The 27,869-nt window shown below is 38.1% G+C and overlaps 1 protein-coding gene across 12 annotated transcripts in view; it reads right to left on the bottom strand.

Moving 5' to 3' along the window:
• KHDRBS2 (KH RNA binding domain containing, signal transduction associated 2) overlaps positions 1 to 27,658 on the bottom strand; it is a 335,422-nt gene extending 307,764 nt beyond the window's left edge. For 10 of the 12 annotated variants that reach the window (XR_003916117.1, XR_003916120.1, XR_003916125.1 and 7 more), the window contains exon 1: positions 27,598 to 27,654. The gene's annotated coding sequence lies outside the window, so the exon portion shown is untranslated. Of the gene's footprint in view, positions 1 to 27,597 lie in introns of all 12 variants that reach the window. The other 2 variants (XM_029962857.1, XM_018078343.2) reach the window with 2 other exon arrangements.
• Positions 27,659 to 27,869: the final 211 nt, after the last annotated feature.

The raw sequence follows: 27,869 nt of genomic DNA, 5'->3' as shown, positions 1-27,869 counted from the left end.
ATCAGAAGGCACTTCTTAAAGTCATCTGATGAAGTCACTGCGTAGCATTATACAATTTTCCTCTGAATGAAGGAAGAATCACAGAATCATAGAATCAGCCAGGTTGGAAAGGACCTCAGATCATCAAGTCCAACCCTTGATCCACTACCACCATGGTTACTAGACCATGGCACTAAGTGCCACATCCAGTCTCAAGAATACATAGAGTATGGTACAAAATGCATTTTGGGGAAGAGCAAAATGATGAATCCTTTCAAAAATTCCAAAAAAAATTTATTATTTTTTCCTCAAAGGCTTTTTTACTAAACAAATGTAACACTGTAATGAATGTAAAAGGAAAAACAAAGAGATCAGTAAAGAAAAAAAAGATAGGACATTTTTCTTAGGTAGAGTTAGAAAATCACGCCATCATACAGAGTTAGATTTAAAATTATTAGGTTTCATATATATTAGACATCCAGAACTTCAAACTCATGCCATCAAATGTCAAAATAATAAAATACAATCATCTATCTCTTGTTCTAACAAGGAGCTCTGTTGTATTACTAGAACTATACTTTTACTAGAACTATTGTATTACTGGAACTATAGACTATACACAGGTAATTTTGAAGCTTTAATAAACGTAGCTCTAATTTAAACATTACCTCTGGCAACAGTCAATCTGAAATAATCCAAAAAACAACACAGACCTAGTAGGCACTGCTTTTAAACAACTCTGAGAACATGCAAGTCAGCTAGAGCTAGAGTGAAATTTCTATTAAAACTGAAACATATTTAATATTATTAAGTGGGGGAAAAAATTCTTTTGAAATTGTTCTGACTCACACTTGACCTCAAAAAATGCTCCAAATTGCTCCCAAATCTACTCTTAGTTTTCTGTATGTTTATTTTACATTAAGTTTTCAAGGAATGTTAAATGATATCTCAATCATATACTATCCATGCTTAACACATACATGAACATTCTGCTCTCTCATTAAAAAAGGATTTCTTTGTGACTCTGTTGAGACAAAAAGCCCTCAGCATAACTGATCAGTGTTACCTACAGTAAATAAAGCAGTAGAGACCAAATAACCTGACCAACATATGTAGGAATAATAGTCAAAACCCTGGCTACTGCAACCAGGGTATGCATAAACTGCTGTACTAGAGCACCACTGCATTCCGCATGATAAAAGCGGGGTTTAATGATGAATTCCAAGAAACTAAAGTCCAGACGAACAGTACCCTCAGACCAATGAGAAAGTTTATCATAAAAGTTTTTTTCTTTCTGCAATGTGACAATTCACAATTCCTTTCTATACTGTGTGTTGACATTAAGACAGAACATAGAAAGTAGTCACAATAGGAAGACAATGTTATAGTTCTAACACAGGTTGAGTTCTCAATTCCCAAATTTAAATGATTGTCAAAAGACTATGGTACCCATCACTAATTGATATCTGTATTAATTATGCAAAATATGTTAAACCCGATTGCTCTGCATGGATTATAGGTTAATCATAGAATCAACCGGGTTGGAATAGACCTCTGAGATCATCAAGTCCAACCCTTGATCCAACGCCACCGTGGTTTCTAGACCAGGGCAGTAAGTGCCACATCCAGTCTCATCTTAAAAACCCCCAGGGACAGTAAATCCACCACTTCCCTGGGCAGCCCATTCCAATGTCTGATTACTCTCTCTGTAAAAATTTCTTCCTAATATCCAACCTAAACCTCTCCTGGCACAGCTTAAGATCATGCCCTCTTGTCCTACTGCTGGTTGCCTGGGAGAAGAGACCAACCCCTACCTGCCTACAACCTCCTTTCAGAGAGTTGTAGAGAGTGATGAGGTCTCCCCTGAGCCTCCTTTCCTCCAGTCTGAACAACCCCAGCTCCCTCAGCCTCTCCTCACAGGACTGCTTGAGTCCCTTCACCAGCCTCGTTGCTCTTCTCTGGACCTGCTCCAGCACCTCAATATCCTTCCTGAACTGAGGGGTCCAGTACTCAAGGTGTGGCCCCTGCCTGAGGGATTCATATCCTCTTAGTCAGAAGGAAAGCAAATATTGTGGCTTTTCTGGCACAAAGTAATGACCCAAAACTGCAGCTGGCTGAACAATGGGTTGATTGAAAGAAACAAGATTACTATATCAACAAAATCTTTTTTCTGTATTAAAAATATTAAATCTCTTGGGGAAGAAAAAATGGAGAGCTCATCTCTTCAGACTGATTAACTGGAACAACTAGCTTCTATATTAAGCAATCAAGAAAGGAATGAACAGACTGCCTAATCTGAAGTACACATTTAGTATCCCACAGAAATTGATAATTGTCAAAGATTTCCTGTGATCACAGATTACCTTCAGCCTTTCAGGTACCTTTCTCTTATCAGACTGTTTCACAGTGGAGTTGTCACAATTTAGGGACAAACCTTTGAGATTATTTTCCATAACTGACTGCAAGTATTCCAATTTATGAACTCAAGCATGTACTCAGTCTCAGCAGATAAAGGCCTATGTATCAACCTCTTCAACTAATCAGACTAACAGAAATATTTAGGAAAATTGATGAAGTTTTTCCAAATGCATTCCATAAAGAAGAAATATCTGTTAAACATTTTGGGAAGTTAAGCAAGCCTCACAATGGGTTAACAGCACTACTGGTCTGAGAATGCAGCTTACTTCAATGTTTAAATTCAGGTGAATTGGGATGACTACGTGTCAGAGGGACAGACTCTGTTTGCGTATGTTATGTAGTGCCGTTCATGTTATACTACTTCTGGATTCAGTAACTGATTTAAGGTCCGATATTCTTAGTATAAAAATAAATTTGTTGGAAATACTAGTACTGTTTCTTTATGTAGGTCACAAGAGAGTAGCAATGTGAGTGATATCAAGACCTTTCCAGTTTACTATTCAGACAGTGATCTTTTTTCCCACAAAAATCTACAGTTACTATAGTTCCTGCAATTCAACTATTAATTCTTAAGGGTCCACCAGGAAGCCACTTATATTTCTTGGAAAGATGTAACTGTTATGAAGAAAACAGATATCCAATTTCTCTCATCTTATGGCTAGTTCAAGTCCTTCCCATTCTTTCCCATAAAGCTCTTGACAAACAATATCTTTCTTGTAATCAATCTTTACAATGATAAACATTCACACGGTAATTTGTTGCAAGTAGGATGCCTGCATTTTTGCATTTAAACCCAAATTGGCTCTGAGGCATTTCCTCTTGGCGCTAACAGAATTTAAGGAATTTAAATAATATAAAGCAGCCTTGTACAACATACTGAAGTCAAATCTGAGCACTGTTTCAAAATATCAGTGATACTAAGAAGTCTAAAGCAAAAATATGGCATATTTAGAGCTATTTGGAAAGACTGAGTTACACATATTCATACACTTGTTAAATGTGTCAACAATAAGCAACAGGTCTCAGCAGTATGTACAATCTACCTTTTAGAAAACGTGAGTTAGCAGAAGCAGTCACTGAGAACCTTTACCCAGAGTCAGTGACGGCCTCAATATTTTAGAAAAATTCATGAATGCTTTTCCTTATGGATTAAATTTGAATAAACTTCTTCAACCCCAAAAAGTTAATATACAATTATAAAGCAATTTTCACTTCTACCATGACCACTATTAAACATTTTCCAATTACAACTGCATTTTATATACTGGAATATAAATATAAGACACCATTTGTCTTGTCTTTCATGCTAGCAAATTTTAGTAATGGCACATTCTTCTGTAAAGGCTGACCTGCATTCATTATTATGGCCTTTTGATGCCATTAGGAAATTCCACCCAAATAAGCAGCAATGAATGGTTAAGTAAAGGCTTAAGAAGTATTCCCTGTACTTCAAGATAAAAGCCTGCCCTAAGGTACTCTGGGCTTGTGATGGCAAAGAAAGATGACATGTTCCACCATCTCTGACGTGCAGTGTGGTTTGTCTTAAAGTAAGAACACCAGCTGGATACTGCAGGAATAACTGTCTGGATGCTCACATAATTAATGTCTTCCAAAGAGAGGAGAGTCAAGATATATGCAATTGACTTTGATGCACATCAGCCTGGAAGGCCCTAGATTCCTCAGGGTCAGTCCATCACATAAGCTCTAGATGGGTTTATCCCACCCATTAACCTGACAGCCCCAGGTCACTTATTCTGCCCTTACCTCAATTGCTTAATCTTAAGCCCCTAGCACAGTCTGAGATACCAAAAGATACTTCATCTGTCCTGAAGCTGACAGTGCAGCAGCATGCAAATCTACAGGTTTCCATGTCTTACTTGTAATCCTTCCATAGATGTCTCAGACCTGCATGGAATTCAGCTTCCTATTAAGATACCTAAATTCTATTGAAAGTGCAGGATTTGATTCAGTTACCTAAATACAGTGATTTACTACTACCCAAGATGTCAGAAACCTGTCTAGCCTCCAGCTACCCCTCTGTAAAGGGTACCAGTCTCCCACAGGCCCTGTGTCATACCTGTACCTCTCAGGTCGGATGATGTCTCTGACACCATGGGACATCTGAAATGGCACTGGATCATATTCAGATAAATGAACCGATCCCACCTTAGGTATCCTAACCAATAGAGTTAATGAAACCAGGAAAATAGCTCTGCTCACTGAAATGGACATTCTCCCCATTCCACAGACTGCATTAACTGTATCTCCATCAACTGTAATAAGAGTATAGAGCTTATCTTATAAACATAGGTGCTTTAGTAAAAATCTAACTGCACCCAAATATTACATAGACCAAGAAGAGTGTCATCCCAAACAACTCATTCTGCAAGACAGAATGTGAATGTGTTAATGGGTCATCCTCACTATGCAGACTGTCCCAGCATCTGAAAGTACTATACTGGCTGGGTATAAACACACTTTGTGACATACAAAATGTAATGAAATACTGGTTTGAAAGTGTAAATCTGAGAAAACAGTGATAGAGAATTACAGGTACCTCAGTTAGAGGCAGGAAGAGTCTGGACAGGCAATGCTGTATTGACAGATACAGGCACCTAATTCAGCAGGAAAGAGACATTTCAAATGTATTATAAGGGAGGGGTTTCTAGCACATGGAGATCTAGTGGCATGGGTCAGAGTTTTATGAAAACAGTGGTCTGTTCGTTACCTCTGAGGTATCAGTTATTAAAAAAATTTAAACTATTTGAGTTTTTTCCCAATATACTTTAATACTTTACTGATTAAAAAAATACAACTTCTTTGTGGTATATATTTATTTCAGAAGGAAATGTCTTACTAGTCTTACTATTTTAGCCTGATTTCTACTTAGGGTTTCAAAATTATCTCATCTAGACAGTCCTCATAATCAAGCCAGAGCTTTTGATTAGTAACATTTACTTTGGGATATTAATATCAATAGACAAATTTCCACTCAGTTTTCTAACATTTCAATTAATCTTAAGACATATTGCAGGGTAGTTCTTCTAAGCACTTTTCTGTAAAGCAACAGTATGTCCCTGAGAACATGATGATTTCAGTTCATTTTTCATTCTCAAATTACATTAGAGAACTACATCCTTTTAGTATATGAGGTAACTTTGGACAACATCCGGCTCCAATCTTTAGATGAGACCCACTTGATTCAGAAATTCCTTCATGCTTTCTGGGACTATAAACTGTAGGTATATTCAGTGTAAAATGAACTCTTCCCTGTTAGGACTATTTCCTTCCAGTTCTCTGAATGATGTTTCATATGCCAAAAGAAAGCAGTTTTAATAAAGTCTTTGTAATAGAAGAATCAAAACCATACATTTCCCTGTTCGACTTGGAGAGAAAAGAACCTTACTTTACCTTTGCACTACAAAGGGACGCCACGCCATTTTCTTGGAGAGAAAAACATGCTTCTAGCAGCAGGGTGTTCTCCAGGCTAACTTAATGCCTTGGAATAACTGTATTGCCATTCCTTGGTCTCCTAGATCCTCAAAATTCATAAAATTTTAATAGGACTGTGGTAGCACAGAACCTGAGTTATCTGCCTGCACTGCTTTTACTCTTCTTGAAAGAGAGAAGCCAACCACTGCAGACACAAGCAACAAGATACAGGGCACAGTCAGACTTTAAGCAGGTTGGGAAATATCCAAGCCAGCCGACTGTCAGACAGAACATTTCGACAGGTGGAAAACACCTCTTCATGTATTTTTAAAACACCAATCATGATGCAGTGTACTGTATTTTTTTCTAGTCCATTACCTTGACTTAAACAAAAATTATTAGTATGGATATGTTTTAATGTACTACAAGACAGATTGGCTAATCTATGCAAGATTTATAAAATATGTTTGTCCTTAATTTTAAGTAATATTTGTTCTTAATTTTAGCAACACACTGCAAATGAAATATATTTTTTTCCCATCCCTCTGCCAAGAAACTGGCAAGTTCATAGTGATTACACGAAACAAACCCAAATATATTTACCATTCAAATATAAACTTTTTAAAAATCTTTTTTCTCATAAAAAAAAGACAGTTGTTAACTAAAGAATTAACAGTCCTTGGCAAAATCTATTTTGATTTAACTCATCTCTGTCTTCTCAGAGAAAAACAGATTGCCCAGAGCTTTTAGAGCAACCTGTTCAAATTATTTTAGGACTTCTGTTCTATATTTCAGGTACTGTCATAAAGAAGATTTTATTCAAAGCTCCTGTTCTCCTTCTACTCAGGGTACCCTAGCAGTTTGTTTCAAATCAGAAAACCTCCTTGGAGCACAGCTTTGCCTCCAAAGTGACTGCAGGAATTGATAACTACACAGAGAAGGATGTACAGACACCACATTCATTCATAGTCAGGACAAAACCACCTGAGCAGCAGTTGAGCTCTCACAGCACTTTTCTGGATCCTTTACCACATGTAGCACAGATATCTGAAAAGTGCATCCCTCCCCATAAACATTCTGGGAGTGGTTTGAATACACAGCTGTCAGTATTCTAGTCAGTTCAGACAGATATTAGTCAAGTACTCATGCCATATAATGCCCAGTCTTCCAGATGCTATCTGGCAAAAGTAATATTACCAGGCAGTAGAGAGGGTCCAGCATTATACAACTGCATCTGTAGAAACACAGCTATGGAAAGTTAGGCTGTATTTTTCCAATTTTGTTATTTAAGACTGTTTTAAAACCATATGTACCAAACCTTATCATGTAAACAAAAATGGATATTTTTTTCAGATATCTGTGCTTTAGTGACAATTTTTTTAAAGAGTTACAAGACACCAAACATTGGGAATTCTATTTGACTCCTTAAGAATCATCTGATCAAACAAAAAAACAGATATAGAAGTTATGTTCACACTGAACAGTTATCTACTTTCAACATATAACTGATCTTAGCTCATCATAATTATACATAATATGAATGGACAACTCTGTGGCCATCAGCAGCATTATGCCTTTAGAAAGATTAGCAGAAGCTTCTGAAAAGCAAAACATTCCTATCACCATTTCCCATTACTCATTTAAAAAGTCCGGAACAAGGCACAAATGCATCCTAAGGAAATTATAACCTAAAATACAGCAAAAGTAAAACCATGTTTGAGCGTGTGAATGCAAAGGAAGTAGGGAGAAAATTGGGAAACTGGGAGAGAGATCGTACATGCTTTGCTTTTTAATCCACTCTTTCAAATTGCAGCAGTTCTGAATCATTTATTAAATAACACAGAATAACTGAGGTTTTAAGGAGGGAGTAGCAAACATGGCAGCTTAGGGAAATAGGCTGGAAAAATCACCTGAAATGCACTCAAGAGCAAAGGCAGAAAAAAGTCATGACTGTAGTATGAAAGTTTGAATGTTTTGTTGAGAATGGAGAGGGAAATCGTATGATGAGGATGAGTAAAATAGCATCATGATGTGAAACTGTACAAACCTGACAGCAGGAGAAAAGACAAATGAAAGGGATTTCACATTATCAACATCTTAATTTACACCAACTAACTAAATATAATAGGGTCAACAAACTTCCTCTGGTCCCAAGACCAGCTATCACACACAATTCACGTGTTTGCCTAAACTCCTGTAACAAAGGCAAATGTCAAGCTCGTGCTACACTCTGAAACATGCCCAGGCCATGTCTGTGAGAATTCCAGTTGGACTGCCCTAAAACCATATCAGGAAATTTAAGTGTGGGCAAAAGTGCCAGTCCTTGTGCCTGAGTACTATCCCATTTAATTTAACAGCATAGATACAGCCTTTGCGTATGACAGAACAAAGGGCAGAGGATACAGAAGAACACATACTCTTTGATTCCCTCACCACATTTCCATGTCCTACACAGGCTGCCTAGCAGAGGAGTATTCCAGTTCATTTTCAAGTGATGAGGTTTCAGATTCTTCTATCCAAGCCTCATGCCTCTCCCATTACAACAGGCAAACATGATCCAGTGCATGATGGTGGTCATTAAGCGTTGTGCCTTCATTCTGTTTCACAAAATCTGCAACAATGCAATCAAACTATGTGAATTCAGTCAGGCATCAGACCTTGTGTTAATATGTATGTACAAGTACACAGAAATAACCCCCTCTGTATGTTCCTTTGCAATAACAATGTGGGACTTCTAAATTATAAAATGACCAGGATCATTTCACGACCTACAAAGATAATGGACACAGAGAGTTAACTTTAAGGTGTGTTCCAGCATGTGACTGCTCCCAATGGAATGACCAACAGAGCCCCTTGCTTCTCAGAAGTTACAATACACTGAAAGAATAACATTTCAGGAGTTCCTACTCAAATTTGTAAACAGGTGCAGTCTGAACTTCCATTGATCATCAACTTGCTTAGTCATTTCCACCTGAGAGAAAGAACAGTAAAATATCATTTTTCCAATCTGATAGCATTTTTTCCACAAGTCTTAGACAGATTTACAAGCAAATATAAAGTACTCTGCAATGGAGAGTCATCTTGATTTATTTGTTGCTAGCGATGCAATATTTACAGAAAATTAATGTCAAGCCTCATTTTTTTATTAAATGCCCTGTAGAGTTAATTACTTTCACAGGGTGACTATAGCACATAATTATTTCATTTTACAGGTTTTTAATGCACTTCTTAATTTTACAACTGTCTGCTTCTTTTATTATTTTTTGGAAAGGGTAAAAAGATACAGTCAATTAATTTTCCAGAATACCTCACTAAAACCTGTCTTCAAGCACTGGAATAACCTCTCAGGGTCATGGTAGAATCTCCATCACTGGATGTTTTCAATATGTGATTGGACAGGGTGCTAGGTAATCTCATACAACCTCCCTTTCCCAAGAAAAGTTAAACCACATAATCTTTTGAGGTCTCTTCCAACCTGAGCAGTTCTACAACTCTCTAACCCTCCTATAAAATAAATTAAAGTTATTTTTTCATCAATCATTGCAAGTCAGTCATGACATACTTAAACACATTTTGTACTTCACTGGTTCTTTAAAGGACTAAGTGCACCAATTGCTTCTGATATAATTAATATATTTGCATTTCTCATCCCTATCAATTCTGACAAGATATTATAATTATTTTCTGTTAGCAGTTAGTCACATAAACACAGTGGTCCCTTAGTACTTCATCCTCCACTAAATATCCACATCAAAAGATAGGCTTCTGTCCAAAAAGCCTTACCCATTAAGCTAGTTACCTAGACCTAGGTGCATCTGACTGTGCCACATTTATAATCTGGAGTTTCATACAGATCTGGACAGCTGTTCCTAATCAGAAATAACACACAGAAGCAAATTTTTCCCTTGTGCAGCTTCCTTCTTCATCACAATCAGCAGTGTTCATTAACTCTGGTCCTACTGCTACTTCAGAAGCAGACTACATCTACAATTGTTTCCAGTATAATCAGTTTTTAAACCATACCTAAGTTATGTTCCTTCCTCTGTCACCATTAATTTTCTTTGCAGCCTACTACAAAGAACCTTATCAAATGCTTTGTGAACATCTTGGAACATTATGTCTGACAGGTAACCTTTATGTACTTTACCGACTTTTTTTCAAAGAACTGCGACAGGCTGAAAAAGTACACTCTTCCTTGGAGGAATTCTGGCACTTTCCCCCCATCCTACTACCCAAATGTGCTATTCAGTCTGTAATTATAATCTTCATCTTACCTGAAATTCTTAAGAAAACTTCTGGACTGTAACTTACTATCTCCTGCCTGCTCCCATAAGGACAGTATGACAGTAGTAACACTGCAGTCTTCTGCAACAATTACTTGTTAAGAACTACAGTGTGCTCTACCAGTTTTCCATCTCCATAAGTGGTTTGGTTCAGAGTATTTAAAATGTGCATAATGCTTTAAATACATATGATACTTCATAGATACGTAACAACAGGTCAAGTCTATCCTGTAAAATTTATAACCTAGTTAATAAAGTTATTTAGAGGAACATTGTCCAGATCTAATTAATTTCTCCTGTATTTCATATGGGTATTTCTACAGAGAGAAATAATATGTTATTGTCAGATGTTTTATGAAATAATAATTTTGATTCTCACTGTAGGGAATCACAGAAAGTGGAAGTGAAACTAAGTATAAAACAAGAAAACTGTATTATATGCATGTATAACTAGATAGAGTGTATATGTGTGTGTGTATGTATATATATATATAAAAATATATATAAAACCCCTCTTATACCACCAATACAATCTCCCATACCATGAAAGACTGATAATTACTTTCAGAAATATTAGGGAATTAAAGCAAAAAGGAAAGCATATATACCAATAGCCGATCTTGTGTCACAAATGAGGTCATTCACGTCAAAATACACTCTCACAGGCGTTTGTTCAGCAGAATATCATGGTAGTTTTCAAATATGTAATTCAAATATCAGGTGTAAAACTGGGATTGAGTCCTTGTTAGAAAACATGAAGCTCATGCTCAGATCAGATTTTTTGCTGGTGACTGACCACTGAACTATACTATCCCAGTTTACATCATCTGCCATGCTATCTTTATACAGAACTGATTTACTGTCGGCTTTTTAGGAGCTGTTTGGCTAACTACTGTTTCTCCATGGTTGGTTGTGGGGTTTTTTGTATTCTAACACTATTTCCAGAACAAATGGGGAGAAAATTAAAGTGAAAAACAAATAATTGGTTTGATTTAGAAAAGAAACATTAAGTGTAGGAAAACCAGCAATAGTTGACCATGTGGAGAACACACACTGACATATCCTTCCTGTGTTCAAGCAGGGTAGAACTGAATGTATGAGTTGGTAAAGCTTTGGTGACAGAGTCAGGAATAAGAAGAGAAACCTGGCACAGAGAAGCAGGTGCAGAAGATGGAAGTACTACCTGTTTTATCTATTTGGGTTATTATCATAATACTAATTTTTTACTCTGGCCTCCAATTGGGAGGTCTGGAGACACAGTGTCTATAATGCTGCTGCCTCTTTTGAGAATGCACACAGGATCACTCTTGAGGAGAAAAGACAACGTAGAAAGAATCTTGTCTTGTCGATACCACCTAAGGAGTCTTTCTGCTGTGCCTTTTGCAACTGGACTTGTCTATCTCGTATTGGCCTTTTTAGCCACCAGTACATTTGTAGCAAGTGTGGGTAGAGCCCTTCCCAAATCTTCGTTCACGAAGCCTAGCCATGATGATGATGATGAATTTTTATGACTCATCACTGCTCTTAAAATTTCAAAACAAATGTGCTTGTAGAATACAGTAGCTGTATTTGGGTAGCAAAATCATCTAAAAAGAATACTTCATCTATGTTAGTCCAATATTATAGTTTTTCTTCTCCTTTATGCTGTAATTTTGTGGTTTAAAATACATGAAAGATGATAACTTAGAAGAATATAACTATCAAAACCCAGTAATTCAGAGGTATATTTTTGTCTTTAAGGAAGAAATTAGATTTACTAGCAATGGGTTTTCAAAATGGTGTTACTCACTTCTTTTAAAATTCTTGGCACCATAAACCAAGTCACACTTTTATACCAAGCTGAAATTTCAGAAAGCACTACTAAGCACATTTCTGACTAGCACAAAGGGACATTAAAGCTAATAACAGATAACATCAACAAATCCAGAGGTAATGAGTTCCTTTTTCATTGCAGCCTTTGTTAAAAAAAAAATTATTAACGCAGTAAGATAAACTTAAAAAGTGAATGATCTTGGAATAGTTCTGGGCTAAAGATTACTTCAATCAATCAGATGTTTTCAGATTGATTGAATATCATAGAATTTATACCAAGCTCATATAGGTTAGATGTGGTATAAAGTTCAAGCAAACAACCCTGACTAAAATTGTACTTGCTCCACATAAGACAGACCTCTCACTGCAGCATGGTCCAGGAACTGTGTATCAGCTGGGATTCTAGTTAGGATGAGCATCTCTGTATTGCCACTTCTGCTGTCAGGAGGGCCGCTGCAAGTGTGGTCAAAGAGACTGCAACTGCTTTGTGGCAGCTGGCAACAAAGTAAGAAAAAGATGACAAGAGGAAGGCAAGGAAACAGTGACAAAGTCTTTGGGGAAGAAACAGGGTCAGGAGACATCACTGTAAGGGACTTGGAAAGCTTGCAGAGAAAATGCTAATACTGCTCATAAGTATTTTTGAATATTCAAGATGAGATATCAAAAGATTGAAAAGGTGAAAATATGCAACAGGAAATAAATAAATAATAACAAATTAAAACAACATTAATAGTGGAAATTAAGAAAATATCTGTAAACATTAGGAAGATAAATAATTGCTAACTCAGACCTATTACAAATCATGGCATGTCTGCTTCTGTAACAGTTTCAAGTTTCTAAAGACGTCTGACAATTGTTCAGCTTTTAAAACCAAGTATCTTTTGGATGAACAATGTTCATTTCTACTGAATATAAAAATCCCCCTTGCACCAGTATTCTAGAAGGGTTATGGTGTCTCATGCTTTCAGTGGGATGTCTGGGAAGATATTAGTAAAATGTTTTCCTTCTATTAAACCTGCACAGGTTTAATTTACAGATTTTTTCAATTGGTAAAACCCAAGAAGCAGTAACTCAAGAAGCAGAACTCAAGACAATACATTAAAAATGAGACAAAACACATAAAAACTAGGGATTAATTTTGTTTAACTGAATAAGAGTTCTGTCACTAATATACACAGATCTAAGAATGAATTGCATGCACAGAAGATATCCCGACCTTTTGGGCAGCCTATCAAGCTTTCAGTACCACACTTAAATTTGAAAGAAGACTGTACAGTATGAAAAAAGTTTAAAGAGTCATACTTTCAAATTCTACTTTTTTCTCTGACTTTTTTATCATTTAATCTCAGAATTATAATTTTCCACCATTTTGGTGGACTTAGAGATGATCTGGTGGGGTTTTTCTGGCTGAAGATCAAACGAAGCTTTACTACTACAGTTTGTAAAACATAAAACTGACATTTGACTTATGTAAAATTCAATTATCTTTTAGACTACTATGAATATGGGCTTATAGCCGATATCCTTTAAAAGCTCAGGTTAAGGAGCCCATATTTATTAGTGTCATTGAGATAATTGCATTTGATTTTCTTTGCTGGCTGTAAGAACTTCCAGTAGCAATTTTATTATCTGACCTAAATGTATAAATGATTAGCAAAACGTGACTTGGCAAGTGGCAGTTTAAACATTTCCTGCAGCCCATCATGCCTTAAAAGACGTGATACCTTTTCAACATAAAACTCCTAGAGATTAAATGCTGGCCTCTTTCCTGCAAGGAAGAACTCCAGCATAAAGAAGTCAAGATACTGTCAGGGGAAAAAAATAACAAGATACTAAATATGAGGAGACTTATGCCAAACAGGAACAGGCACCCAGCTGGCAAACATGATCACCACTAGAGATTAATGCAACTCCAATCTGCAGTAGTTTTAAGACGAAACTGTTTTTCAAGCTGCTGCACTAGGTTAACATTTAGCATTGCCAAACCTAGAGACAGAGTTCCAGTGTCAAATGAATAGAATTCAACAACACTGATCTTATTCTAAGCAGAAAATTATATGCTGGAGGAAAGCAGAGATCCCACAAAGCTCCCACAAAGCAGGCATCCATCCATGTGTAGTCAACAAACTGGGGCAGTCCTCATTTCTGCAACGTGGTTCATTACCTGAGTAGGAAAAAACAACTGCAGTCACTCGGTGTTTTGGTTCTTGGTAAAGCTTACACCATTCCCTTTCTGCATCCATCCACATATATTAGTACAAGAGCTCTAAATGGCATGTGTTAGAGGCAGTAATACTTTATTTGCTCTGTAGACTTGCAGTAGTCCACATTCACCGCAAAAGTAATGAATACCCTTTTTACAGAGTACACAGTGGTGAACAGGTCTCTTGGAATTTAATCCCCAAGATGTTGGCCCAGAACGGCAATACAATTTTTGTCATTTCTTGTCACTCACTTTGCTTTTGTGCTGCTTACAAAGTCCAAAACTCAGTTGCCCAACATTCCTGCACAATATGGTGAAAGACAGACAAAAAACTGACTTCACAGTACTGCAATAAGAGACTTTTATTAGAAAGTATCCCATTTTAAGCTGCCTATTCTTCAAGCAATTTTGTCTGTAAATCTTCTGTACCCTATTATTCCAAAGGGTTAATGTTCTGCTTGTGTTTTACTTACTGCTTATTCACCACCAGCAAATCAGTGTAACAACATGCTCCCAAGTGAAGAGAAAGCAGTATACCCTACACCAACCACGCTAACTTGACTGCCTTTAGCTGATATAAACATACTTACGAAAACTATTTTCTACTTAAACAAAAAGCAAGTCACTTGAAGGTTACATTTCAAGGTAAGAATAGATAATGTATAAAAAACAAAGCACAAAAAATATGGTAACACAACGGACAAAGTGACCTAAGAAGATAAGAAGAAATTACAATTACAATGTGGGAAATCAAGTGCTAACAAAATAATACATCCCAAAGGTGGCTCCTACCTGAATCCAGTCTACTGGACTGAAATGGATGAGCTGTGGTGGGATGACCCTGGCTGGGCACTAGGTGCCCACCAAAGTTGCTCTATCACTCCCCTCTTCAGCTGGACAGGGGAGAGGAAACATAATAAAAGCCTCGTGGGTTGGGATAAGGGAAGGGAGGGATCACTCACCAGTTGCCGTCATGGGCAAAAGATTGTCTTGGGGAAATGAACTGAATTTATTACCAGTCAAATCAGAGCAGGATAGCAAGAAATAAAACCAAATCTTAAAAACACCTTTCCTCCACCCCTCCCTTCCTCCCAGTCTTACTTTTTGTGGAGGATTATATTCAGTGTAGGTGGCTCAGCGAGCAGCGGCAGTTTGAGCTGCAGGGTGAGCTCTGGGTGGTGGAGCTCAAGGTAAGAGCCTATGCCTGCTGACCCTTTGCACAACAAAGGGCACCTGTGGCCCAGCCAAGGGACCCAATACTCAGAGACACGGCAGGAAACGAGGATTCCAGACTCTCCCACGCTTAGAATGTGAGGGTATAAAAGCCCAGGGTTTCCTTTGTTCGAGGTCCCTCTCGGAGGCACCACCTCGAGTTGTTACTTTTTTATCATATCATGATTAAATTATTTGAAGGATCAAGACATCTAAGACTGTGCGATGGGAAACCTGGAATTAAGCCAGTAAGGAAACCTGGTCTGACTCTGTGAATGTGGGGGTGTAGCTGCAAAGGGGCCTTGGTCCCAGCTCAGGTGGTGCAAGTGTGACTGCCAGAGTGGGTCCTGGAGGGTCAGAGACAGAGAAGTTTTCTTAGCACTTTATTCCTGATTCTCTCCATCCTCCCCCCATTGGAGAGGCCAGGGCCTGGGGTCAGTTCATTACAGGTTGTCTCTGCTGCTCCTTCTTCCTCAGGGGAAGAACTTTTCACGCTCTCCTCCCGTTCCAGCATGTGGCCTCTCCCATGGGAGACAGTCCTCCATGAACTTCTATAACATGGGTCCTTCCCATGGGCTGCAGTCTTACAAAGTGCTCCATCTTGGGTCCCTTCCACAAGGTGCAGTCTTTCAGGAACAGACTGCTCCACTGTGGGTCCCCCATGGAGTCACGAGTCCTGAGCGAAAATGTGCTCCTCTCTCCAGGGCAACAGGTCCTGCAAGAAGCCTGGTCTGGTATGGGCTTCCCACAGGATCACAGACTCCTTCAGGCATTCACCTGCTCCACCGTGGGGTCCCATAGGCTGCAGGTGGATCTCTGCTTCTCTGTGGACCTCCACGGGCTACAGGGGCACAGCCTATCTCACCATAAGCTTTACCATGGGCTGCAGGGGAATCTCTGCTCCAGTGCCTAGAGCACCTCCTCCCTCTCCCTTTCTACTAACCTTGGGGTCTGCAGAGTTGTTCTTGTCACATTCTCACTCCTCTCTCCTGCTGCACTTGCACAGTTTCCCCCCCCTCCTTCTTAAATACATTATCCCAGAGGCACTTCCACCACTGCTGATGGGTTTGGCCTTGCCCAGCAGCAGGTCCCTCTGGAGCCAGCAGGCACTGGCTCTGCCAGTCATGGAAGAAGCTTTTGGCAGCTTCTGAGAGTCACCTCTGCAGCAGCTTTCTGCTACCAAAACCCTACCACACAAACCCAGTGCATTAGTACTTAAAAAAAATCCAGAAAATACTTGTATCAAATGAAGAATATACAGGGGGAAAAAATCTACAAGAAGTTAAATGTTTACTGTGATAGCAGGATTTTAACTATGACACAAAGATGTATTATTAACAACTCACGAGGAACAGGTTGTGTCAAATTAGGCACACACAGACTTCTGCTGTTTTACCTGTCAGACTAACCTTCCTAATTCCATTAACCACACAGAGATCATAAACAAGGAAAAAGAGTCCACTCACTTATCTTCACATTATTACATGCGTTCTCCACATTCTTTTTACTTAATATACTCACATTTGGAATCCATATAGGGGTAACATTCAAGATTAAGGCACTTTAATCAAGACTCAAATATTGGGTCCAATGCCAAACACTCATCATCACCTGGATGATGAGAGATTGCTCTCTCATCAAGTTTGCAAATTATACATAAGTGGGAGGAGCAACTGATAGACCAGAGCATTGTGCTGCCTTTCAGAGGGACTTCAACATCCCAGAGAAATGCATCAACATGAACCTCCCAGTTCAACACAGGTAAGTGCCAAGTCCTGCACCTGGAACAACACCATGCAGCAGTACAAGCTGGAGGCCAAACACCTGGAAAGTAGCTTTGCAAAACAAGATTTACTAGTTCTAGAAAACACCAAGTTGACCATGAGCCAGCAACATGCCCTTGCTACAAAGAAGGCCAGCAGCCTCCTGGGCTGCACGAGGAGGAGGACTGCCTGCAGGTTGAGGAGACCTTTCCCCTCCACTCACCACTAGTGTGGCCACAAATGGAGTGTTGTGCCCTGTTCTTGGCTACCCAGCCCAAGGAGAGACACAGACGTACCGGGGAGTTCTACAGAAGGTCACAAGGGCAATTAAGGGAGTGGAGGATCTCACAAATGCAGACAGGCTGAGAAAACAGACTGTTTAGCCTAGAGAAGACAAAGCTCAGAAGAAAATCTCAACAATGTACATAAGTAGCTGAAAGGAGTGTGTAACCCAGACCCTTCTCAGTGGTATCCACTGTGCCATGGACTTCATGGGAAGCTTCCATGAAGGATAAAGAAACTAGCTGGGAGCTTTTCCAGAACACTGTCCTGGAAACACAAAAACACTTCATCCCCTTTAAAGGTAAGGGAAGCAGGCAGAACAAGAGACCCCCTTGGCTCAACTTTGAGCTTCTGAGTCTGCTCAAAACCAAGAGAAGTATACCAGAGACAGAAAAGCAGAATACCTGCTAAGAACTACAAGAGCATTGCCAGCGACAGAGTTCAAAAAGCAAAAGCTCAGCCCAAATTGAAATTGAACAGAGATGTAAAAAACTGTAAGGGTTCTTCAGGTACATAAATAGAAGAAAGTGAAAAACATGGTCTTTACATGAAGATACACTCAGTTTCAACCCTTCTGCATATGCTCTGCACCATTTGTTTAAAGGTAGAATAACATGGCCATGATTATGCTCCTTGCTTGAGCATCAATGACAAGCATTCTAGTAAACAACACTAAACTGTTACAGAATACCATGTTTTCAGAGTCTGGGAAAATAAAAATATATTAACTAATGTTAAAGCAAAAAATTTCCAGGGACAGACAAAGTCTTTCTTCAAATGAAGGTGTGTAGCAGTCATACCATATCAATGACAAAGAAATGCACAAGGCCATCTGGTGCTAAAAGATTCCCACCTGGGTCCTCCATAAACCTTCCCTGAATTGTCCTTTCCCACTGAAAGAGCAAGTAGCAGTAGCAAGATGAAAGTGCCAGGAATAGGTGTTATAAAAGTACTGGAAAAAAATCACTAATAAAAAAAATAATCTTGTCTTCTGAAGAAAGCTGGAATATTAAGGTGTGAGTAACAACCAACAAGGTAACATATACCAACATGACACCATCTCCCAGAAGGTGGTTGGGCACTGGAACAGGCTCCCCAGCAAAGCAGTCACAGCACCAAGCCTGACAGAGTTCAAGATGTGTTTGGACAATACTCTCAGGCACATGGTGTGACTCTTGGGGATGGTCCTGTGCAGGGCCAGGAGGACTTCTATGATCCTTGTGGATCCCTTCCAATGCAGGATATTCGATGATCTTCAGCTAAATCATTTAACTTATCATAGAGAGAATTTAATGGCAACAGAATAACAACTTTCAAGAAAAGTGTAGGTCTGACTTTTGTCAAGTAGCAAAAAGTCATGTCAAGTGTACACTTGCGTGGCGCACTCTTGCATATCACTATTAGCATTTTCTTAGCATCATAAGATGTATTTCAGAACTTCTCTTGCCATTCATGCAAATATTTTTTCTCTTGCAGCTTCCATCACATTTGTCATAGTTTGAAATCGGCCCCCCCCTGAGAGGCTGGGGGGGCTCAGAGGTGATTGGGTGCCAGGACAGTGTTCCCTGGAGAGCCAGTCACCACTCATGTTGTTCGCTTCCGCTCAAAATCCAAGCAGCCAAGCCCTCTCTTCCCCCTCCTTTTCTGCAGTGAAGCTGTAGAGGGGGGCTTTTTCTTTCCCTCCACTGTAAGTGGAGGAGGGGCTCAACTTGAAGCTGAGCCAAGAGACTGGGCCGTGGAAGTAGGCCCTGCGCTCGGGAGAAGAGTCCCAGGCAAAATTGGAGATGAGCCAAGAGCTCGAGAGTTGCCTGCCGAAGCTGACCGGGGGCAGCTGAGAACTGATGTGGAGGAATGAAGATTCCAGGATGTGGACGCTTGATAAGCTACACTAGAGCAGCTTAAAAACCGAAGTGAGACACCGAGAGGGAGAGATCACCAGCAGCAGAAGAACAAGGACTCAAAGCTATCTTCTCGGACTTCATGAAGAGGAGAGACTACAACAAACAACTGCTGGACTTGGTGAGGAGGGAGTGTTCAGGAGCCCAGAACACTCCCACAGCAAAAGACTGTGTTACATATCAGCCTTAAAGGCTGCTCCTGGACTAAAGTTAATGGAGGGGTTTGAAAGGACTGACTGATAGTAATGTAATATATATATATATAGTTGCCTTTAGTTTGTATAGTATTTATTTATGTAAATAAATGTATATACTTCCCCCTTCCCCTACAGAAGCCTCTGGCCTGAAAGTTTCTCTCTGGTGTTAGGATAAATTGTTGAGAAGGGGTGGGGGGAAGTCTAAAAATTGGATTTTAGATTTCTAATGTGGCTCAAACTGTCACAACATTACACTAAAATACACATTAACAACTCCCCTGCTTCTTGACCTTACTGAAACCCTATTTTTGTCCCTAGACTTTGCTGCTGCTACTATCTTTTGTAGACTTTTTTGGACTGTAAAAAGCCATATGAGGATCCCTCCTCCCCTATTCCTCAACTTTCTCACCTGTTCTCTTTTTCTCCTGCAATTTATTTCAGCTATATGCTGTCTTACTTCCTTCATGCTTGTACTCTTACACTAGCTTCCACTTCAATTATTTCAAGCTTAATTCTCTAGCTTGTCTCCTATCTCTCTTACGTTGTCTCCTGTATTATCCCAACCTGTAGTAGTTGTTTAATGATAACTATCGACACCCCTACTGCCATTCTGCACCTTTGACTACCACTCAAGGGGTTTGAGGTTTTGTAGATTTTTTTTAAATAGTGTTTATTCACACAATTCAATTCACATGGACTTACTTGCTCTTCAGAGCATTCATTCAGCTAAGCTCTGGTGCCTTGGAAACATTCTGGTTTTCTCTGCTCTAAATTTTCTGTTTCCTAAAAAAGAAACTGATAATATCCAGCCCAGCATTCTCCCTTCTTTTCCTACTGTCCTGCTAATACATTATCAGTTTTCTTTGCTGCAACCCTGTAAATTAATAACTTGAATATATCAGTGTTTATTTAACTGGAAAAAAAACCCAGGATGCTAGTTTTAAAAGTGCATTTGCTAAGTATGCAGGTTGTTACTGTACCTTTGCTTAATTTTCTAAGGTTCTAAAATTATTACCTCATCTCTGAAAATATAAGCAAGAAGAATGATGAAAGAGTGATTAAGATACATGTTTTACAACAATGTGTATGATATTTGTTGATGTCAAAATACCATGTGTGGGTGCACAAACGATATGAATAAAGTCAGATGTGGGCAGAAGCAGCTTGTAATTTAAGAAAAAAAGAAATGTCTAGAAAAACATGACAGTATTGTTGCAAGAGGTACATTAAGAATGACTGGATTATTTTGCAATACAAAGAACAGTACAGTCTAGATCCTGTTGTGAGGGCAGGAAGGCCTTCCTATCCAGACCGGGATGCACTGGTTATTGGATGGTACACTTGCAGAGATAATCAAGAACAACTTCCAAATATATTAACTGAAAGAAGAGACGTAGAAATTATGGTTTCAATACTAAACTGGAAAAGACCAAAGGTTACCAAAGCAAACAGACCTATTACAGATGGCAATGGAAAACATGTTCATGGATATGTCTACAGGGAAGAGCTCAACTGAACTGAAACTTTGAATGAACAGGGAATATGAACAGTAGCATTTGGGTACAAGACATCTCCAGGATAGAATTCAAAGCTTGCTGGTGGCATTTACAGGCAACTGTGTTTTGCAGTGACCAGTTTCCTGACAAACAACAAGTGATAAAAACATTCATATGTAGTACCACACCATATTCACGTAGCACCTCACACCTGCCTCCAAGAGCTTGTAATCCAAGTGAGACAACAGCATCACATGATATAGGAAAAGCACAAGAATTACAAAAAAGAACAATAAAAAATGCGTAAATATTAACTAAGAACTTTCAGGGGCAAGATCCTCACTAAAAGGTGGAAAAGACTGAGTAACTTATTCTCCACATGTACATACACAGTAAGTAGTAGATACTAAGACTCTTTTTCCCCTCTGTCCACTATACAGTTTATGTAACAGGCTTCCATATATCCAGTTCCTGGGAAGAAATCACTAGAGGACTTTTGTATCCAACAGGACCATTCAGTGAGGAACCATGAGACAGATAGCACCCAGAAAAGATGGTTAGTGGACACGGTTATTCAACCACTTCAAATGAAGCAGTACCAATAAACGAAGATGTATTTCAACCTCTAAAGAAAACCTTTGTTCACTAGCACTAATTATTCCTCAAACATGTCTTCCCAAATTTTCTCAAAAAGGCACATGCTGCATCATCACTATCTGATATTAATTCAATTTACTAAGAGCATAAGGTTATTTCTAGAGTTCCACGCAGAAACAATAGACTTAAACATGAGTTACGATTCAATTCAAGCACATAAGAACAATCTTAAACATTAACTTTAAACTCTGAACTGAACATCAATACCTATGTTTTCTAAAGTCTGGTTTGCTTGTAAAGTTGTACAAAACAGCTGAAAGATATCCCTCTGGGAATGAACCCAAATGGATATCAAAGACTTGACTGCAGTTGTCAGGTATTTTTCTTAAAGTGATAGCAATAATGTTATGATAACTGGGATTAGCTGGCACCTGAAAACTATTTTTTAAAGGTCTCTAATAAATTGTTGCTGTAAAATGGTACTATTTTTCTTTCAGAATAACTCTTACTCACAGTAAGATCATTATCTTGGCAGTACTGAGACTTGCCTCTGGACCAAACATCCTTTCCTGGTCTCTGCACCTCAGGCTATAAACATTTAAATCATAAGAGATGGGGACGTTTTAGAATTCAGAGGTCAGGAGCTTATAATGGCCTTTACACTACTCAGCATTCAAATGAGGGTCTTTTGTCAGCCACATGAAAAAGCACCCGATGGAATACTGTAGGCAACAGAGATGCTTCATGGTTATGAGACAGTTTTACCTTAATTCACTCACTTTGTCAGTGGAAAGAAATGGATAGTGAACTGCTGTCTGGACTGAAAGCTTCCAGGACAAACACAAGGTAACACTGAAATTTGTAATGGTTTAAGTTACATCCTCCAATAATGAATTAATGAACAAAGATGGTGTTAAAAAAAGTAACCAAAACTTCATGTCTTGGCAAGTGATCAGCTCAAAAACAAGTCTTTCGTCTTTCAAAATCTCATTCATTCATGGCTGGGCTTTACAAATGAAGATTTGGGGAGGGCTCTACCCACGTTTGTTACAAGCGCGTTGGTGGCTAATAAGGCCAATACAAGATAGACATGTCCGATTGCAAAAGGTACAACAGAAGACTCCTTAGGAGATATATTCTGCAAGGCACGATTCTTTCTGCATTGTCTTTTCTCCTCAAGAGTGATCCTGCGTGCTTTCTCGAAAGCATCAGCAGTGTTTTCAAAATCTAAAATCACTTTAATATCACTGGCAGCATGATGCACAAACTGTAGCTGAAGGCAGAAGCAGTATAATGCAGATACTCTCAGTAGTTTTGGAGTTAAAAGAACTTGCTTTTACTAAGCAGTATTGTCTTACTTAGAAAAAATATGTAAGTGATAAATCATAATAGAAAAATTATTTAATTTTCCAATGTAGGGACACAAGAACATTACCAATACTATATTTGTTAAGCTCTGGGAAAAGTTTAGATGTTGCTGTCCTTTGTCTCTACCTGTTGGCAGAGACCCCAGAAGACACCTGTGCAATAGAATCAGGAGTATTTTCAGAGTTCATGAAAAAAATGTCATTTTCAATTGAGTAGCAAAAAGAAAAAACTTGCCCAAAATACCTCATTCATTTCCTCTCATTCACACCATATATATTTTCTACCCAAATCCCAATACTCAGTGGCATATTCCTCTGTGAAACATTTATGTTTGAGCTCAGAAAAGTAACAAAATACTCTCAAAGCAAAAATCCACAACATTCAAGTCTGGTTCAATTATTTTCCCTGACAAACTGTATTGTGGACCAGCAAAGTAAAATATGCCACTTAAAAAGTACAGATTAGATTTACCTACTGACATTCCGATTTTAAAAAGACCAAACACTTCTATTAAATACAGCAATGTGATAAACAGAAAACAGTTAAAATATTCAAATTCAAACAGAAAACTAGCTTTAGCATAGCAGGAAATCACTTTTAATGATGTGACTGACATTTAGCATTTTACTCTACATTACCTTTTTTCTTTAAAAATTTAGTTCTGTAAAATTTATTCCCAGTATATGGGCAGCCTGAACAGAATCCCCCCCCCTCAATGCTGCTGGCTAAGAAAAGAGTTACTTGGTACAGAAATTTAGCATGTATCAGCCATTTAACTCTGGAGTTTGGACTTAGTTTTTGGCACAGTCTTTCTTCATGCACAAACCCCACATATGCACCTAAAATGTCCAGTAGTAACCTTCTTCCTTACTGCACTGGAGTGACATCTGCCAAATCTGACACAACAGACACTCAACCAGGTTTTCACTGACTTTCCTCCTCAGGAATTTTAGAGGCATATTTTAGAAAAGGTTAATTTTTTCCCTATTAATTTTACCAGAAAGCTTCAGATTTTCCTATCTGTGCCTTCTGTTCTGAGCTAAGCAACATCTGAACTCATTATTTTTATTTGACATTTATTATCTTCTTAAATACTGTCATACTTAATTACACCACTCCTAGACCCTGATAGGACTCGGTGCTTTCTATAGTGCAAGAAGAATATCAAACAATTCTGAAGTAGGTTTCTTGCCATAAAATGTCAGTGAGGTAATAGCCCCCAAAACCCATCTTCAGAAGCTCCTGACATTTTTAATAGTTTTCATTTAAACCAAGCAAAGGAAAGAAAACATGAAGCTTCTAATTTCTAAATTCCTGTTATCTTTTTCTACTGTGTTTAAAAAACGATTGACAATGTAGAGCAAGGTGAACATTTCCTAAGGATGAAGAACACTTTTTCCAAAAGTATGAGGACTAACCACCATAGGGTAAGAGAGAAACTGAAATTCAAATCTAGGGAAAGATACTCAAAAGAAAAAAAATAAAAAACAAACAACTGTTTGAAGATTTAATATTACATATCAATGAAACAGCTTGAATTTGGTACGTGAACAAATCCTAACTTGAGATTGTAGCTGCAAGAAGGTGCTCTATAAAGAAGCCAAACCTCATACTGGAGGAGTTTGGAAGTTAAAGATCAGGGAACTCCCCTTTAGATAAACTACACAAAACCCCAAGGATTTGGAACATTCCTGGACAGAGTTGGAGAGCTGGTTTAAGACTCAAGAAACAAATGCAGGATGTTCTGCAGAAAAATTAATACAGTAAATTGAACAGAGATCACTGTAAGAAAGAGACAGTAACTAAGCCGTGTGCCCTACAAGACAAATGGAAAGGTACCAAGGTGCCTTGGGATAGTGAACAGTGTAACAAAATCCCACCTCATCCAGATATCTGAAGCAGCCAATGATGACTACTCCTGTCCAAAGTACATAATAAGCAACTCTAAAAACAGAGTAATGAGAAATTTCCATTTTCTAAGTATTCTAGAATAAATATGACCAAAATGGCCTCATGACATATTGGAGAGTACTGAAGCAGCCCATCTGCAACAGTTTAAGAGCCAACAGCTTCTGTATTTTGGGTGTAATGAAAACAAAGTGTTACTATATGTAAACAGAATTCAATAGGAGAGACAAATATCAAACTAGATGGTGTTCTCATCTGAGCTAAAAGTGACCATAAATCAGTCTGGAAAGATCTGGCAGTTACAATTCCTCAGAATTTGAGGAAAAACAGAGTTAAACAAAAATCAAGTTTAAGCTGTAAGACTTTGTGGTTGGGGTTTTTTTCTAGCTGATTGTTCTCTCTTTCCTAAAACAACCTAATGAGAAGATATGATGCATAATACAGTCCTGCATATCAATTTTATTAGTTTATTAATCTGCTGTCTCTGACATAAGATGTTCTGTAGTAATCCATAGTTCAGTGCTTTTGTTTAAGTGACATATAGGGAAGTATGGCTTAAGATGGATCTCAAATAGTCAGTAACCCCAACTTAAAAAAAGTGAAAAAATAATCTTAAAGTAAGCATCTCAAAAAGGTTCTGCAGTTTGATTCTGATTCACTGTTAAGGAATGGTACAAATCATGAAGAAACTGTCAGCAATTTCAACAAAAATCTGAAAACTCACACTACCAGAAACTAATTCAGGAAACTATCCCAAGGATATTACATTTATATAAGGAAAGAAAAGTGACCAAACACCACAATCTGACTCGGAATGCAAGATGTAGTAAATATTTCAGTTGAGTCAAACTGGTGAATCTATCCTGAAGTAATTCTGCCTGATATAAATCAAAACCTAAGTTCAAAGCCCCTACCACTAGTACAGTGCAAAGTTTGCAGGCTCTATTATGTAAAGAAAGAAGGAAACTCTAAAATGTCAATCTGTTCAATCTTATAATACTACCATTTAAAATAAAAAGCATAATTAAACTGTTAACTGGATAACCATAATATTCCAAAAGGACTGCAAATATCTCAAGGGCAGGGAATATCTCAGATGCTGTTTAGTATAAAATTGGGAGAATCTCTGCAAAACAGATTGTTGTGTTTAATTACTGCATAATTTAACACATATATATGCATGGCAGATACGTATAGCGTATCTCTGAACACATGAAATACAACAGTTTCAAAATTATGTCATTCTTAACAGAAGGTTTTCAGAAAGAGTTGAATTTTATTTTAATCTTTCTTAAACGACCAAACAGCATTTTCAAATGCTTACTAGCCCCTACTTTTATCTATCCATTCTAATTGAATAAAATTTAACTAAAAGCTTCCAGAAGTCCTTATTAAATGTTCAATATCTTGTGCTTTCATCAGTTTCTCAGAGCTAAAATAACAGAATCTTTTTCACCTGTTAAATTGATATTTTCTTCACTTAATTATCCCATCTTCTTCTCTATACCCTTTTGTGTACCACTACTCCCTTTTCTACTTCCTTTACAATCTTCCCATTATTTTTTTGTCCTTTTTCCACCTTTCCTCCCTTTTCCCTTTTCCCCACTCTTCCATTTCTCCATCCTACTTTTTCATTATTTAAAAAACAAAAAAAAAAAACTTTAAAGGCTGTGAAAAGGGACAGAGTTGAATTCTCAAGAACCAGACCGTTCCAGCCAAAAGTTGGTATTAGCTTCTAATTATTTTCTATTTATCTCCAAATTAGGACATTTTAATGTTTGGATGAAGACATCTCCTTCTACTTCCACCACAATAAGCACCTGGATAGCTGACAGTACAAACATTCCTTATTACAAAAAAGCATTGCATCAAAATATTTCAAGCAAAAAACTTAGTCCTCCCTTCTCCCTTGCATCTGACATATTATTTCAGATTATTCATATACTTTGGAGCAGCAAGAGTATTTCCATGCTGAATAGATGGTTTGTGTGTTCTAACAAGCTAGTACTGTATGAACACCTTTTTGTCATGCACAACTCAGCATAAACTATTGTATATCCAGGTTACCTCGCAGTTTAATCTTCTGGAAAAAGAAGTGTAATGAAATAGGTAACATGAGCACCTGTTTTCCGACTTTCCCTGCTGACCTAGGATCCCTTTGCTTTTCCACTGATGAGTAAACCATCCTTTACAGGGGCTTTTGCACACCCTGATCTGTTGGTGTTTACTCTAAAACATTTGAAGCAAGCAAAGAACAACCACTACAGTAACAGCAGCAACAGCATCTGGAAAATCTCTAACAAATCAAATAGAATAAATTACAGGGCATTCTGCAATAGTATATTTACAAAGATAGAATGATCTTGTTAAATAGGAGTGTGTAGGATCAGGAAAAAGAGTCCATGCAATATAAGAATTGAGTGTGGTGGATTACCTGCCAATGGCTTTTGAGCATAACAATAAACTGATACAAGTCATATATTTACCTGGATCTATGAGTATGAGGAGGGTGTTATTTCAGATTTAACAATGGGCTAAATCCCACTATTTTGCATACAAGTATTAGTGAAATAATTTGAAATATATATCTGTGTGAAAGCTAATCTATTAGATAGCTCTACAATCCTATGGAAACACCAGGATAATAAGCATCATTTACCAAAATTAACTTGCCATTTTCCTACTGAATGGAAAGACAGGGAGGAGAAACGCCTCTTGGAATTCTGCGTTTTATCAGTTTTTCACTTACCTTGCAAACATCAACAGAAGACACAGCAAGTCACTTAAGTTTGGTGCTTTCAGCAGAACTGGAGAAAAATCAGTTTTAGCTGGAAACAGCAGAGTCAGGGAGCCAGCTTCATAGCTGCAGCAAATCAGCATAGTCCTAAGTATTTAGGAAGAACAAAGTTTCACTCTTTTCCCAGCTAGAGCTCACCCAGACAACATCAAATAGTTTTTTTTGGAATCTCAAAAAAGACAAAATACAAGAAACAAGTTTGCTTAGAAAAATCAGCAATATGA

The sequence above is a fragment of the Manacus vitellinus genome, unplaced genomic scaffold (assembly GCF_001715985.3).
Source record: "Manacus vitellinus isolate BGI_N305 unplaced genomic scaffold, ASM171598v3 scaffold_4_pilon, whole genome shotgun sequence".
Taxonomy (NCBI): domain Eukaryota; kingdom Metazoa; phylum Chordata; class Aves; order Passeriformes; family Pipridae; genus Manacus; species Manacus vitellinus.
Note: the sequence above shows the minus strand (reverse complement) of the source record. Positions and strands in the feature narration are given on the sequence as shown.